General features: G+C 37.3%; 2 pseudogenes; one reads left to right on the top strand and one right to left on the bottom strand.

Moving 5' to 3' along the window:
• Positions 1-344: 344 nt before the first annotated feature.
• LOC141372024 (ubiquitin-like FUBI-ribosomal protein eS30 fusion protein) lies at positions 345-2,443 on the bottom strand (annotated as a pseudogene).
• Positions 2,444-11,605: 9,162 nt separating this feature from the next.
• LOC112818407 (cyclin-dependent kinase 1 pseudogene) lies at positions 11,606-12,429 on the top strand (annotated as a pseudogene).
• The last annotated feature ends 3,346 nt before the right edge of the window (positions 12,430-15,775 follow it).

Below are 15,775 nucleotides of genomic sequence, written 5' to 3'. Positions count from 1 at the left end.
AACATGCTAATTCTCCCATGGAGAAAAGTCCTCCATGAAGAAAGACCACAGCAATCTCCCCCTCCTTATTTATTCAACACCAATCTTGAGTGCTAGGTATAAAACAGGGAACAAAACAAAGTATCCGCCGTCAGGAATCTTACATTCTAGGGAGATTTGATGGCCTATAGCTATTTGTGCCCCTTACATTTATAGAAACACATGACTGGAAGCTATTCATGCATACATAGGGTTGTCTTGAGGATTAAATGAGATAATATGAATGTAAACCCTCTACAGAATAAAATCTAAATAAAAAATGGCTATTACTATTACATGCTCTTAAATTGTAGTTGTTATTATTATTATTATTATTTTGACTAAACTAAGTGGCTTTATTGGGGAGAGCCAGGATTACAACAGACTTAAGAGCTGGCATCAGGGCCCTTCTTCTTGCGAAAGGTGGGCATGACATTGACAAAGCGCCGGTTGTACTGCATCTGCCACTTGGCTTGGCCTGTCTTCTCCTTTTTGTTTGGCCACCTTGGGAGTCTGCTCTCTTACTTTCCTAGGACAGGCCAGGGAAACATGGACTTTACCTCCAGGCTCTGGCCGGCTACCTCCAAGGTGGTCAGAGCCTCCACTCCACAATAACCTACGGTAGCCTCATCCTCCAGGGGTGTGCCTGCCAGGAGCAAAACCTGATCTTCTGGAGTAATGCCCTCCAGCAAGGCTACATGAGCCTCAATCTGGACAAGCATCTCCTGGCTGGTCACCTCGAGGGTATGTAGCTCCTGGGCACAGACAAAGCTACACGTCCACGACTATACCACGGGCACCATGGCCGCTCTTGTGAAGATGGAGCTGAGAAAAAGGAAGGAGCAAGGGCGTGCACATCCTCACTGCCTGCTGCGTGCCATGTCACTGCTCAATTGTAGTCAGATGTCTCTTATGTAGATGTCTTAGTTCTACTTCTAATTTGTAAGAATTAGAAGAAGAATTAGCCATTTCAGTGCCAACACTCTCCACCCAGCTTGCTAACAGAATGCCTAATGCCTGTCCCTGACAGCAAGGATTCAAAGTGCTCAGCTCACTTTGTTGGTAAAGAGGCACTTAAAAGTATTTGCAACGCAGGATACAGATAATAAAAGCACAGCCTTAAAAATGAATGGAATTCTGAGACCTGCTATAACATAGATGAATCTTGAAGACATTATGCCAAGTGAAATAAAGCAGACACAAAAGGACAAATATTGTATGAGTCCACTTATATGAGGTACTTAACAGGAGTCAAATTCATTTATAGGAAGTAGAATAGTGCTTTTCAGGGGGCAGGAGGAAAAAGGAATGGGGAGTTATCATTTAGCAGGCATGGAGTTTCAGTTTGGGAAGATGAAAAAGTTCTGGAGATGGATGGTGGTGATGGCTGCACAAAATTGTATGTGTACTTAATGCCAACGAACCGTATATACAGAAATGGTTAGGTCCGTATCAGACCTCTGGGGAAGAAAGCCAAGTAGGAGGAGCCTAAGTTCACCTTGTCCCACAGATGAAACTAGGTAACACCCATATCAGTGTAAATAACCCAGAAAACAACCTGAAGACTGACAGAACAGACTCTCCACAGCTAAATGTAAGGGCCACATCAAAGAGGGGAGAAGAGTGGAGAGACAGTCAGGAGCTAAACAGATCCATGGAGCTGTCCAGGGCAGGGATGGGGTGGGCTGCAGAGGGGAGAGAAACAAACCCTCACACCAAACACCACAAGCACGGGGAACTCGAGTGGGGAAGACAAATCCCCATAACATTTGGCTTTGAAAACCAGAGGGGCCTAATTTCTGAGTTCTTATAATCAGCAAGGCTTAAATTAACACCTGGAACTTTAAAAAATCAGTGGGCTCAGCTCTGGGAGAGCCTGAGGGCAAGAAAATACTGAATCCCCGCCCTTAAAGAAATAGCACACAGCCCTGAGATACAGCATGGAAACAGCAGTTTGAAAAATATCTGGGGGTATACGGGAACATTTATTTACTAATCTGAGCATGCACTGGAGGGGGAGGGATTGTTGGGATATTTCTCCAAGAATGAAAGAGTTGGTGGGTGCCATGTGCCTCCCCTAGCCTAGATGGACACCTGCAGAGCCATTTCAGTGCCAACACTCTCCACCCAGCTTGCTAACAGAATGCCTTCCCCTTCGCTTCTGTAGATCTGCCCCCTCAAACCAGGCCGGCCTTGGCAAGAGTTCTGGACAGCTGTAGCTCCCCTCACAGACCTGTGCAAACCTTGCTAACACCTCATGCCTCTCCCCCGTATTCCCTTGCAGACCTGCCTCCTTCCGATACACCCTAGGCTGAAGCCCATTCAAAGTGGTGCCACAAGCCTGGAAGTGAGCAAGAAGTGCCGATGAGGGCCAGCACCAGTCCAAAGTGACTGCTGTCCCAGTGATGGTGGAAGGTAACCACATACGCTAGTTGGCCTGTGGCCCCAACAGTGGGCTGGGGCAGACATCTGGTCTGACTGCAGGCCCCACTCACTAACAAAAGCTACTCAGGGAACAGTAGAGGGAAAGTGCCCTGCATTTTGATGCTATTGTATCTCTAGCAAATGGCTGGCCCAAGTCAACTGAAGCCCAAAGTGACCCAAAACTGGCCCACTACCCAGGGACCAAATCCTGCCCACAAGAGGCCAAGAGAGCCACTGCAGATGACTAGACTGAAGGTAAAAGCGGCTCAGCCACAAGAGTACAACAGATGCTATATACACAGACACCCCGGGAGTGCCAGGTGCTAGTGAACAGCAGACACTGAACTGCAGGGCACTACTGGACCTGTTATTTATAAGGCCACTACTTTTAAGAGCAGGAGATGCAGCTAACTTTCCTAACACAGAGAAACATAGAGAGTGAGACAAATTGAGAAGGTGCAGAAGTATGTCCTAAATGAAAGAACAGGACAGAATCATAACAAGAGACCTAAACAAAATGGAGGTGAGCAATATGACTGATAATTTACAGTAATGATCATAAAGATACTCACTGGACTTGAAAAAGAGTGGAGGACCTCAGTGAGATCCTTAGCAAAGAGACAGAAAACATGAAAAGAACCAATCAGAGATCAAGAACTCATAACTGAAATTAAAATACACTAAACAGAGTAGATAGTAGGCTAGAGGAAAAAGAAGAATGGATCAGGGACCTGGAGGAGTGAGTGATGGAAAGCAATCAAACTGAACAGGAAAGAGAAGAAAAAAATCATAAAAAATGAAAATAGGCTTAGGGAACTCAGGGACACCATCAAACATAATAACATTCAGATTATAGGGATCCCAGAAGGAGAAGAGAGAAAAGAGGGAGGAGAAAATTTATTTGAAGAAATAATAGCTGAAATCTTCCTGAATCAGGGGAAGGAAACAGAAATCCAGATCCAGGAGGCAAAGAGAGCCCCCGACAAAATCAACCCAAGGAGGTCCACACCAAAACACACAGTTATGAAAGCAGCAAAAAGTAGTGATAAGGAGAGAATTTTAAAAGCAGCAAGAGAAAACAAAACAGTTACATACCAGGGAAATCCCATAAAGCTATGGGCTGATTTTTCATCAGGAACTTTGTAGGCCAGAAGAGAGTGGCAGGATATATTCAAAGTGCTAAAACAAAAAAATCTGCAGCCAAGAACACTCTACCCAGCAAGGCTCTCATTCAAAATAGAAGGAGAGATAAAGAGTTTCCCAGAAAAACAAAAGTTAAAAGGAATTCATAACCACTAAACCAGCCCCACAAGATAGGTTAAAAGAGACTCTTGAGTGGAAAGCAAACAACGTAAGTTAAAGGAGGAAAAGTAGGAAGCATGAAAGCAGTAAAATTAAGTATATCTATAAAAATCAGTCAAGGGATTCACAACACAAAAAGATGTAAAGTATGACACCATATATCTAAAGTGTGAAGGGGAACAGAAGAATGGGTTCATGTGTCTGTTGGCCATCTGTATGTCTTCTTTGGAAAAATGTCTACTCATATCCTCTGCCCACTTTTTAACAGGATTATTTGTTTTTTTGGGTGTTGAGTTGTATAAGTTCTTTATATATTTTGGATACTGACCCTTTATCAGATATGTCATTTGCAAATATCTTCTCCCACTCCGCAGGCTGCCTTTTGGTTTTGTTGATTGTTTCCTTTGCTGTGCAGAAGTTTTTATTTTGATAAAGTTCCAACAGTTTATTTTGCTTTTGTTTCCTTGCCTCAGGAGGCATATCTTTTTTTTTTAATTTTTTATTGTTATGTTAATCACCATATATTACATCATTAGTTTTTGGTGCAGTGTTCCATGATTCATTGTTTGTTCATAACACCCAGTGCTCAATGCAGAACGTGCCCTCCTCAATACCCATCACCAGGCTAACCCATCCCCCTACCCCCTCCCCTCTAGAACCCTCAGTTTGTTTTTCAGAGTCCATCATCTCTCATGGTTCGTCTCCCCCTCTGACATACTCCCCTTTTCTTCCTCTCCTGTTATCTTCTTCTTTTTCTTTTTTCTTAAAATATGTTGCATTATTTGTTTCAGAAGTACAGATCTGTGATTCAACAGTCTTGCACAATTCACAGCGCTCACCGTAGCACATACCCTCCCCAATGTCTATCACCCAGCCACCCCATCCCTCCCACCCCCAACCACTACAGTAATACTCAGTTTGTTTCCTGAGATTAAGAATTCCTCATATCACTGAGGTCATGTGATACATGTAGGAGGCATATCTAGTAAGAAGTTGCTATAGCTGATGTCAAAGAGGTTATTGCCTGTATTTTCCTCTAGGATTTTAATGGTTTCCTGTTCACATTTAGGTATTTAATCCATTTTGAATTTATTTTTGTGTATGGTGTAAGAAAGTAGTCTAATTTCATTCTTTTGCATGTTGCTATCCAGTCAGTCAGAGAAAGACAAATACCATATGATTTCACTCAAATGTGGAGTTTAAGAAACAAAACAAAAGAACACAGGGAGAAAAAGAGGCAAACCAAGAAACAGACTCCTAATTATAGAGACTAAACCTCAGAGGGGTGGTAGGTGGGGGGATAGGTTAAATAGGTGATGGGGATTAAGGCATGCACTGGTTGTGATGAGCACTGGATGTTGTATGAAGTGTTGAATCACTAAATTCTACATCTGAAACTAATATTACACTGTATGTTAACTAACTGGAATTTAAATAAAAACTCAAAGGAAAAAAAAAGAATAGGTTCATACTTAAATGACCATTAACTTAATATATAGACTATGCAGAAGTTGTTATATACAAACTTAATGATAACCACAAATCAAAAACCACTAAAAGACAGGCAAAAAATAAAGAGAAAGGAATCCAAGTATACCACTACAGAAAACCAGCAAACCGTGAGAAAAGAGAGCAAGAGAGGAAAGGAACAAACAAGAACTACAAAAACGACCATAAAACAAGTAACAAAATGGCAATAAGTACACACTTAATAATTACTTTGAATGTAAATGGACTAAATGCTCCAATCAAAAGACATAGGGTGATGAAATGGATAAAAAACAAGACCCATCTATATGCTGCCTACAAGAGACTCCCTTCAGACCTAAAGACACATGCAAATTGGAAGTGAGGGGATGGAAAAGCATTTGTCATGCAAATGGAAGGAAAAAGAAAGCAGGAGTAGCAAAACTTATATTGGACAAAACAGACTTTAAAACAAAGACTGTAAAGAGAGAAAAAGAAGGACACTATATAGTCATAAACAGAACAATCCAACAAGAAGATATAACAACTGTAAATATTTATGCACCCAATGTGGGAGCACCCAAATACATAAAGCAGTTAATAACAAATATAAAGGAAGCAAATGATAGTAATACGATAATAGTAAGGGACTTTAAAACCCCACTTACATCAATGGATAGACCATCCAAACAGAAAATCAATAAGGAAACAGTGGCTTTGAATGACACACTGGACTAGATGGCTCTAACAGATATATACAGAACATTCCATCCTAAAACAGCAGAATACACATTCTTTTCAAGTGCAAATGGCACATTCTCCAGAACAGATCACATCCTGGCTCTCAAGAAATGCAAAAAGATCGAAGTCTTATCATTCACCTTTTCTGACCACAACAGTATGAAATGAGAAGTCAACCACAAGAAAAAAATCTGGAAAGAACACAAATACATGGATGTTAAATAACATGCTGCTAAACGATGAATGGACCAACCAAGAAATCAAAGAGGAAATAAAAAAATACAGAGAAAAATGAAAATGAAAACCCAATGGTCCAAAACCTTGGGGATGCAGCAAAGGCTGTTCTATGAGGGAAGTTTATAGCAGTACAGGCCTATGTCAAGAAGCAAGAAAAATCTCAACCTAATCTTACACATAAAGGAGCTAAAAGAGAACAAAACCCAAAACCCGTAGAAGGAAGAAAATAATACAGATCAGAGCAGAAATAAACAAAATAGAAAGTAAAAAACAAGAAAACAGATCAATGAAACCAGGAGCTGGTTCTCTGAAAAGACAGAAAAAAAAAAAAGGATAAACCTTTAGCTAGACTCATCAAAAAAAAAAAAAAGAGAGAGAGAGAGAGAGAGAGTGAGAGAGGACTCAAACAAAATCAGAAATGAAACATGAGAAATAACAACCAACACCACAGAAATACAAAGGAGTACATAAGAATATTATAAAAACTTATATGCCAACATATTGGACAACCTAGAAGAAATGGATAAGTTCCTAGAAACATATAACCTCCCAAAATGGAATCAGGAAGAAACAGAAAATTTGAACAGACTGATTACCATCAACAAAACTGAATCAGTAATCAAAAAATTCCCAACAAACAAAACTCCAGGACCAAACAGCGTCAACAGGTGAATTGTGCCAAACATTTAAGAGTTAATACCTATTCTTCTTAAACTATTCCAAAAAATAGAAGAGGAAGAAAAGCTTTCAAATTCATTCTATAAGGCCAACATTACCCTGCTACCAAAACCAGATAAAGACACCACAAAAAAGAAAACTACAGGTCAGTATCTGTGACAAACACAAATGCAAAAATCCTCAACAAAATATTAGCAAACCAAATCCAACGATATATTAAAAAAAAAATCATTTGCCATGATCAGGTGGGATTTATTCCTGGGGGACAAGGGTGGTTCAACATTCACAAATCAATCCACATGATACATTACATCAACAAGAGAAAGAATAAAAACCATATGATTATTTCAACAGATGCAGAAAAAACATTTGACCAAGTACAATATCCATTTATGATAAAAACTGCCAACAAAGTAGGTTTAGAGGGAACAAAGCTCTAATATAATAAGGGTCAAATATGAAAAACCCACAGCTAACATCATACTCAATGATGAAAAATCGAGAGCTTTTCCCCAAAGATCAGGAACAAGACAAGGACGTCCCTTCTCACCACTTTTATTCAACTAAGTACTGGAAGCTGTAGCCACAGCAATAAGACAAGAAAAAGGAATAAAACGAATCCGAACTGGTAAGGAAGAAGTAAAACTTTTCACTATTTGCAGATGACATGATACTATATATAAAAAACCCTAAAGACTCCACCAAAAGACTACTAGACTTATAAATGAATTCAGTAAAGTCACAAGATACAAAACCAACGTACAGAAATCCACTGCATTTCTATACACTAATAATGAAGAAGCAGAAAGAGAGATTAAGAAAATAATCCCATTTACAACTGCACCAAACATAATTAAATACCTAGGAATAAACTTAACCATGGAAGTGAAAAGACCTGTACTTCAGAAACTACAAAACATCGATGAAAGAAATTAAAGATGACACAAATGGAAAGATATTCCATGCTCAGACTGGAAGAACAAATATTGTTAAAATGCCCATATTATCCAAAGCAATCTACAGATCTAATGCAATCCCTATCAAAATTCCTATCAAGGGGCACCTGGGTGGCTCAGTCAGTTAAGCGTCTGACTTCGGCTCAGGTCATGATCTGAATCAGGAATGCAAACTGGTGTAACCACTGTGGAAAACAGTGTGAAGGTTCCTCAAAAAATTAAAAATAGAATTACCATATGATCCTTTAATTCCACTACTTGGTATTTACCCAAAGAATATGAAAACACTAATTTGAAGAGATATATGCACCTCTATGTTTATTGCAGCATTATTTAAAATAGTCAAATTATGGAGGTAGCCCAAGTGTCCACTGATAGATAGATGTGGTATATATACACAGTAGAATATTAGCCATAAAAAGAATGAAATATTGTCATTTGCAACAACATGGATAATGTGAAGTGAAGTAAGTCAGGGAAAGACAAATACCATATAATTTCACTCATATGAAGAATTTAAGAAACAGTAATCTGTTATGCAGAGTAACACAGTAACTGCCTAAGTCAATATATGAGAAATATATGAGAAATATATATGAGAAAATCAACTGTATTTCTATATACTAATAAAAGAATTGAAAGATGAAATGAAAACATAATGGTTACAGTTAACACTGATATATTTAGGAATAAATTTAACAAAATAAATATAGGACTGCTGAGGGAGGGAGAATTGTAAAATGATCCCAACAACCTTTGCCCTTATATAATCTGAGTATGAGGATAATTTATGAATGATACAATATTATTATATTATATTATTCCTATGATTATGTTATGTTATATGGCAAAAGAGAGATCATCTGGTAGGCCTAATTTCATCACAAGAGCCCTTTAAAAGCAGAGAATTTTCTCTGGTTAGTAGCAAAAAGAAAGTCAGAGTTTGAAAACATGAAAAGGAGTCTACCTGCTGGTTGGGAGATAAAGGGAGTCATGTGGAATGGACCTGAGAGCAACCTCTAGGAGCTGAGAGTGACTCTCAGCCTACAGCCAGCAAGAAAAAAAGGACTTAAGTCAACAACCTGAATGACCCGGGGAGTAGATTCTCTGAGAGTCTCCAGAGAAAAACCCAGTCCAGGCAAAATCGAAATTAAGGTTCTGCCTTTGTAAGATCCTAAACAGAGGACCCAGCTAAGCCCACCTGGACTTTTAAACTACAAAACTGTGAAACAGTACATGGAGATAATTTAAAGTCTCTAAGTTTGGGTTGATTTGTTACATAGTGATAGAAACTAAATATAACTGCAAAGGAACAGTGAGAAGTTTTGGGGGATGGAAATATTCTATATATTACAATTATGACAATGATTACATGGGTGTATACATCTGTCAAAACTCAACCAACTATATAGTTAAAATAGATGCATTTCATTTTATATTAATTATACCTTAATAAAGTTGACTTTAAAAGAGGTGGTTTAAGTTTTCTCCTTTTGCCTCTTGTCACCTTATATACTACTCCCACAAGTAGTTTTATGTATTCTCTACTTTAGTACTCCTCATTTATTGTTGATTGTCCAGCGCAAGACATTCAAGTAAGCCCTCAAGCCAGAGTATTCAATTGTCACTGGAGGGTGTGAGCAGTAGACTATCATTACCTGATTTACATTTTTAAAACATTACTTAGAAAAAGTCTAGCAAGGAGATCACCTAGGTACAGCTTAGAATTCTATAAGAAATTTACTAGTTGGAAAATACTATCTTAGAACAGTTGTTTCCAAATTATATTTCAAGGAGCCCCAGTATTACCTCAGGAACCAAAAGTAAGTAGAAGACGACATACATGGGTATGGGGAATGGTGAAAACACACAAAGGGAAAACAGCCTCACAAGTTTTAACCAAACAGCCTCCTTTCATCTGCTTTATATGTAAGGATTCCATGCAGGAGTTCATAGCCATTGTTCAAATGCTAAAAATATTTTTAAATTACTACTTTGTAATTTTGGGCAATTTTTGCTTTAAAAAAAAATGGACAAGAAGCATTCTGATTTTCTCCCGTGTCACAGGAAGCCAAGTATAACATAACCAATAAAGCAAGGGAAAGGATCTACCACCTTATAGTCCTGAAGCCCTTTGGGGCTTAATTTATAACCTTATTTCTGGCTCACTGACTATATGGATCTCATGTCTAATTCATCTCTGTATCCCCAAGTGCCTATCACCTAGTACACACTGAAATACTTGCCAAGTTTAATACGACATGCAAACAATGTTAAAAGGTATAATAAAAAGTGCTGTAATACAATCTGACACTCTTTGGTAAAGCTGCTAAAACACACCACTCCTAGGTATATTTCCTTAAGAAGGACTTCTTGCAGAAGTACACCAGGAGACATGTATAAGAATGTTTAATAGCAACTGTGTAAGACTGCTGAATCACAGACCTGTACCTCTGAAACAAACAATACATTATATGTTAAAAAAAAGAAAAAAAAAAGAAGATAGTTGGAAGGGAAAAATGAAGGGTGGAAAATCATAGGGGAAGACGAACCATGAAAGACTATGGACTCTGAGAAACAAACTGAGGGTTCTAGAGGGGAGGGGAGGATGGGTTAGCTTGGTGATGCGTATTAAAGAGGGCACGTATTGAATGGAGCACTGGGTGTATAACACATAATGCAAACAAATAATCATGGAACACTACATCAAAAACTAATGATGTATGTATGGTGATTAACATAACATAATAAAATAAAATTAAAAAGAAATAAAATAAAACAATAAAAAAAATTTGGGGGGCCTTTAAAAAAAGAATGTTTAATAGCAGCACTGTTTTGTTTATAAGTAAAAGAAAAACAAAAGTTTCAGTTGAGAACATCAATAAGTAATTTACAAAATATACACAATGAAATACTACATAGCAAAATGATAATGAATAACTAAGGTTATAAATCCACAAATATATTATTATTTATATATTATTTTTTATATATTTATAAATTTATATAGTTTTTATATATTTATATATTATATGCAAAATGTTTTATAATATATTTATATAATTATTACATATTTATATAAATATATATTAATCCACAAATATAATATTCAGTGGGGGGAAAAGCAAGATGCCAAGTATAATACACTATATATTGTCAGAAAAGTGGTTACAATGTGGCAGATGAGAGATGTATTTTAGGATGAGTCACATGGGGGCTTCCATTTTACTAGTTACAGTTTCATTTCTGAAGTTGAGTGGTGAGTTAATGGGTATTCATTTTATCAACCTTTGAATGTATATTTGAAAATTTCATATTCAGTTTAAAGTCCTATACCAAGGGTCAGCAACTAAGCCCTGTGAGTCAAATCCAGCTCAACACCTATTTTTGTAAATAAAGTTTTACTGGAACAAACCATTCATTTGTTTCCCTTTGCCAGTGACTGTACTACAAGGTCAGGGTTGAGTGGTTGTGATAGAGAAACCTCAAGTATTTACTACTAGGCGCTTTACAGAAAATGTTTGCCAATCCCTGTTCTATTTCCAAGTACAGAGTGCAAATGAAGAAGCAATTAATTCTGAAATAACACAAATATAATCATGGTCATAGTTACTGAGAAAAGTGATCAGCAGGTTTGATGACAGCCAGAGAAAGAAGGATGGGAGGAAAACAAGTAAAAACTAAATAAGCTTCAGGAGCGATGCTGACATGGTAGCTGCCGCCGCGTTCATCGTGGGATAATAAGCCGGGTAGAGTTGCTGAGGATCTGCCCAATCTGCTGATTAACTATGGAAGATCATACCCAAACAGAGAAAACTGGAGAAAGTACCTATGGAGTTGTGTATAAGGGTAGACACAAAACTACAGGTCAAGTAGTAGCCATGAAGAAAATCAAGACTAGAAAGTGAAGAGGAAGGGGTTCCTAGTACTGCAAGTCGGGAAATTTCTCTATTAAAAGAACTTCATCATCCAAATATAGTCAATCTTCACGATGTGCTTATGCAAGATTCCAGGTTATATCTCATCTTTGAATTCCTTTCCATGGATCTCAAGAAATACTTAGATTCCATCCCTCCTGGTCAGTTCATGGATTCTTCACTTGTTAAGAGTTATTTGTACCAAATCCTACAAGGGACTGTATTTTGCCACTCCAGAAGAGTTCTGCACAGAGACTTAAAACCTCAAAATCTATGGATTGACGGCAATTAAACTGGCTGATTTTGGCCTTGCCAGAGCTTTTGGAATACCTATTAGAGTATACACACACGAGGTGGTAACACTCTGGTATAGATTGCCAGAAGTATTGCTGGGGTCAACTCGCTACTCGACTCCAGTTGACATTTGGAGTATAGGCACCGTATTTGCAGAATTAGCAACCAAGAAACCACTTTTCCATGGGGATTCAGAAATCGATCAACTCTTCAGAATTTTCAGAGCTTTGGGCACTCCCAATAATGAAGTGTGGCCAGAAGTGGAATCTTTACAGGACTAGAAGAACACATTTCCCAAGTGGAAACCAGGAAGCCTAGCATCCCATGTTAAAAACTTGGATGAAAATGGTTTGGATCTGCTCTCGAAAATGTTAGCCTATGATTCTGCCAAATGAATTTCTGGCACAATGGCACCAAATCATCCATATTTTAATGATTTGGACAATCAGATTAAGAAGATAGAGCTTTCTGACAAAGAGTTTCCACGTATCAAGAACAGACAGTTATATTTTTACTGCTAACTTTGTCTGTTTTTGTTTTGTGTATTTTTCTTTTGTTGTAAACTTAAGCTATACTTCATCTTCTGATTTCAAAAGTGTTTAACTTAAAAATGTAAATACTGTTCTATATGAATTTAAATATAATAATTCTGTATATGTTTATAGATCTCACTGTAACAACTATTTGTTACCATAATAAAACTATAAATCTAAAAAAAAAAACAAAAACTAAAGCTTCAGAGCACTGCTATCCACTAGAACTTCCTGTGATGATGGTAATATTCTGTATCTGTACTATTCAATACAGTGACCACTAGTCACATGAGGCTTTGGAGCCCGTGAAATGTGGGTATTATGACTGCGGAACAGAATTTAAGATTCTATTTATTTTTAACTATTTTAAACAGTCACGTGTACCTAGGGACTACCATACGGTACAGTGCAGCTTTAGAGCTCTGGAGGACAGAACGAGAGCAGCTGTCACCTGAAACCAAGGAAACAAAGAGTTGCCTCCAGCTGAGAAAATTTCAGCCACTGATGTAAAGGCAAACCATGGATAATCATAAGGGTAAAGTTAACATACAGATTTGGGACTGATACAATATTAATAAAAATTGGGCCAAACAATTACTCTAAGAAGAGGGTGTACAGAAAGAGGATGCAAATTAAGAGAAGCAGAGAGCCGAGCTTGAGATCTGGGGACTTCCATGATAATTTGTTAAGTGAACAAACTTTATTGGGTGAAAGAGAAGTACAACAGCTAGAGAGTTATGTGGCACGGAAACCAAAAGAGCTATGACTTAAAAAAAAATGAGTTCCATGTCCACATGTGAATGAGGAAAACTTTTGAAATAATTAGTGGTTAGGTGGAGAAAACAAAAATAAGGGAGCTGGATACCAATAATGACTTTCTCCTCATTTGACCAAAACAAGTATCTGTGAAAGATATGCCATATTATCATATTTTCTAGATTTCTTTCACATAGATAGATGTTTAACTTTTATTACTTTGCCCAATTATCAGTTAGTCCAGATACATTTAGCTTCCACTGAAGACAATAAACATTTCTCTAGAAATAAAGTCCTAGTATTATTAAACTTTTAAAATTCTGATTAGCTGGACATTTCTTCCTTTTTCTACTTTGATGCACTGTGCTTCATCTTTCCTCAGCCAAACCATTAAGAAACTACTACACAAGCTTATAAAAATATCAGCTTATATATTGTACAAGAGTATGCTACAAAAGAAGGAGTTTTGAGGAAAAAACTACCTTACTTCCCATCAGCCAGTAGAACTGCTTTCTACAAATGTGCTAAAATCAGTTGTCTGGTTTCCATGGCCTCACAATAGCTTTTTTGTTTTGTTTTAGTGTGGAGTTCAAACATGCCTGCCTTCAGAAACTAATGATGTAATGTATGGTGATTAACATAACATAATAAAATTTTTAAAAAATGCCTGCCTGATGATAGACAGAGTGGTGTATCTGCTTTAACGAGTACTGGCATAAGGAACACAAAATATTCCTTGGGGAACCTGTCTAAATATTGGTATTTAGGTACTGACATGATCTTACTCTTTATAATAACTAGAACAGGGGAGAATTTGTAATTTTCAATTATTAATTTTATTTTACAGTTCTCTCAGAATTTATGATATTCACAGTAGGCTACTACTAATTATACTCATCTATACTATCAAGAAGATTGGAATGCAATGTAGAAAAGAACAGTGTGATATCTAGTAAAGAACACAGGCTGTGAAGTCATAGAGACTTGGATTTAAGTCCTAATACATACATATTCACTAAACCTCACTGAGGCTCTGCAATCTGATTTGTAGAACAGGAATAATGATATTTAGCTTGAAAGATGTTACGAAAACTAAATGAAAGAAGGTATTTAAAGTATCTAGACAGAGCACCTGGCCATGCTGGACACCCAACAGTTACTTTGCTCTCCCTCTCGGGCATTTAAGGTCTCTTCTACACTCTTTTTTTTCTTCTACACCTTTTAACCTAAGAATACAATGTCCAAGAAATGTAAGAAGAAAATAGAATAATCAGTTGTTTTGATCCTGAAAAGGCAGGAGAAAACGAGATATCCAAAACCAAGGTGAAAGGATCATCTTTAGACAGGAGGAACAACTCTGCTGTTGTGGTTCCTTGGAGGAATCCTGAACACATATGAAGGCAGGTAATGGGAAAATAATGGAGTTCCCTTTTAATGGCTTGTATTTTCTCTGTAAATTAGGAAGAAAGACCACTTGCTAATTGTGAAAGAGAAGAGGTAAATCTGAGGTTTGAGATGGAAAAAAGTTGAAAAATATTAGGGAGTTAACCAGGGAAATGTCCAAATGGACCCACTGCTCAGGGTCCATTTGAGACTGGTTCCACATTAATTTATGAACATGAATGTGTTCTGTCTGTTGAAAGATTGTCTTCAGTAGTACTTGGCTACTTGGATGCAGGTACAAAGAAAGAGGTTATCTGGGTTCATCTTGAGTTGAAATTTCATTTCATATCATTTCAAGACCAGAGTGTTATTTAAATAATGAACTATGAACTCTAACCAGGAAAAAGGAAAAAACTATAAAGGATAATATGCCTAAAGTGATTAGGATAATGCCAGAGTAATATTAAGCAATGAAAAAAAAAGGATAGCTGTTAATATTACTTATAATGGTCCTCTAGCAGTAAGTAATTTCATTATTCTAATTTATAATCATTTCTATGTAATTCTCTCTCTTCCACCAAACTGAGCTCTTTGAAGATAAAGAATGTCTTACTCATCTTTGCTTCTTCCCCAAAGTGTAGTCCAGTATCTACAACACTGTAAGTGACTATTAAATGCTTATGATTAAATCAATGAATCAAACCTCCTGCTTCAAAACTATTCATAGAATTTATTTAAAAAGGTCCTAGCTAGGGTATTATAACCTTAACAACAATTCAGAAAAGAAGACTTTTCTAAGAAAGGCACTGAAGGGCCACTGTCAATTCAATGACAGAAACTCACTAAGTAGCTAACAATATGATTGATGACAGTTTTCCAATACTGCAGACTACAGAATTAACATGAAGAAGAAAATGAATTCACACACACAAGATGAAAACTGAGAATACATCTGTCTATTTTTAAGGGACAAAAGAGGACTCCTGCTTCCGTTTTTATCATTCCAGTACCTTACAATGTCTCATGAAATGAGTAATCTGAAGCATGACCTACCCAATGCTGATCAAGT

The sequence above is a fragment of the Callorhinus ursinus genome, unplaced genomic scaffold, assembly GCF_003265705.2.
Source record: "Callorhinus ursinus isolate GAN/ISIS: 27379988/994484 unplaced genomic scaffold, GSC_fseal_2.0 scaffold341, whole genome shotgun sequence".
NCBI lineage: Eukaryota > Metazoa > Chordata > Mammalia > Carnivora > Otariidae > Callorhinus > Callorhinus ursinus.
The sequence above is the reverse complement of the archived record's forward strand: the minus strand, read 5'-3'. Positions and strand labels throughout refer to the sequence as shown.